The sequence below is a fragment of the Dreissena polymorpha genome, chromosome 11, assembly GCF_020536995.1.
Source record: "Dreissena polymorpha isolate Duluth1 chromosome 11, UMN_Dpol_1.0, whole genome shotgun sequence".
NCBI lineage: Eukaryota > Metazoa > Mollusca > Bivalvia > Myida > Dreissenidae > Dreissena > Dreissena polymorpha.
The window spans coordinates 63,689,510-63,691,726 of record NC_068365.1 but is presented as its reverse complement, the minus strand read 5'-3'; positions in this window follow the sequence as shown (position 1 = coordinate 63,691,726).

The window sequence follows — 2,217 nt, the reverse complement described above, 5'->3', positions numbered from 1 at the left end:
ACATACTTATTGCGTCATTTTCCCCATTTTTTTTACGATTTATTATAAACGCGACTAATTTCACATGTTTTCTACATGTACTGTATGTCGACATATCTGAATTGTCAATTGATCACATTTTCCTTATTTCGTGTAATGTGCACTGTTTATAACCAAAGCATATACTTTTGACATTTAACTTAAATATTAAGAATGTACAACAAGCCATACACATATCGCACAGTTCATGAATAATCTGCTATGTTTGCTTTCCTATTTAATTCACGTTAGGCATAGAGCTGTGTAAAGTATAAGATGGTAAAAATAGCACCAGACTGGAATTGGGAACGTCCCATTTTGTACACGGGTATTTTCTACTCATTTATCTGTTGTGTACTGGCATGTTTTCCATTCATTGTGTATTTATATATTAAATTATTTTCTCGTACAATAAGGGCATTTACCGCAGATAAATAAAACATTGTGCAAGTTTAAACATAATTATGTTTGTATGCAGAAATCTGCAAATGCAACCGAGTTTACCAACGGCTATTATTAGATAAACTGCTCCGGTTCATTTGAACAGCAGTTATGTAGAGTACATGACGTAGCGTGTGACGAAGAAGAAAGTTTATCGCGTTCATAAACTCATTTGAATAAAGTGATAGAATGGCATAAGGGTCTTTATTTAACTATGCTCAAATAATTATTAAAGACCCTAGATGCAAAATCGTAAATTATTGAGTTAAATGGATTATTAGATGGATTTTAAAGGATAATTAAAGGTAAGATACTAGTTCTTACGTGTTTTGATTTTTGTTTGTACTTTTGTCGTTCCCTGTTCTCGAAGAAATGATTTTAACATGGGCGCCATTGATGCATCGGATCACACACGGCATACCCATAACATTATATAAAAAACACGTTCTGCGCGTCCTTAAATTCGTCGTCCGAAGTCGGAAAACGTATTGCCCTGTATATTTTGTCAAATAAAGTGTCAGTCGCTGCAATTGTCTGTTTACTCGTTCGTCAAAATTGTCAAGGTCTTCGATAGCTAAAGAAACTTCAGCGTATAGTTTATTTAGTATTGACAGACCTGTACAAAGTCGCGCCAGTCAAAAATCATAAAAAGCGACATTTAAATTTATGGTAGCCAGAACTAGGTCGTCGGTGGTGTACATGTATGTTGACATCGACAGCATTTTGTCAGGAGCAATCGCCGCCATATTGGATTTTGATCATTTTCTTTCGAAAATAAAATGAATTATAGTAAAGTAAAATCTTCTTTTCGCGGTCGTAATGTGTTAAAATTCGCATACTGCGTAAAAATTGAATGTAGGAATATGGTGATATTTTTACTTGTTTTACAGTTTGTGTGTGAATTCTTTAAAGACTATTTTGCGTACCAGAACAAATACATGTATATCACTACGCATGGTTACATTTGTTAGATTTTAAGCGCTTTTATGACTTAATTAAAATTATTGTTAAGGTTATTAGATCTATTTATGTTAAATGTAACGTTGAAAAAATCAAATGGGATAAATAGAATACTAGGATTAGCGTTGAATACAGAGAAGTTTATGTTGCTCGGCTCGAACACCGAAAGCGCTCGCCAAGGCTCGCGCTTCCGGCGTTCTAAGCCTCGCAACATAAACTTCTCTGTATTCAACGCTAACCTAGTATTCTCTATATAATCACGTTCTTTTCACATTACATTTTGATATGTTTATCATTACATGGTGAAGTCTGACAATGTGCTTTGTAAAGTCGTAATACATTTTCTGTTCTGGTCTGTTCTTAAACTATTTCTGCTCAAGAGTCTTCGTGTGTAACTTGTCTGTTTTACATATCAACGTAACTGTGTTTTTATTTATATTAAGGTATGCTACACATACATTTTAAAGCGTATAATAACATTCCTGTTAAGTTAAAATACAACATTTTACTAAACACAGTCAAGCGTCGTTCACAAAAAGATCTGAAAATAAATGTCCCATATAGGTCTCAATTAAAGCATGAATGTTTTTATTTTTCGTTTGCAAACTTTATGCCGGAAAATGTCTTGTTTGAAAAAATAACAATATTTCCTATCATTAGTGGGAACCTGTGATTTTGGTTAGTTCTATTTCCCTGATTGATTAACGGATCGCAGTCGTGTATCACATGTTGTACGCAAAGTGTTAATCACATCGACATTTAAATAGACTGAATTTATTAACATACGACACTGACATG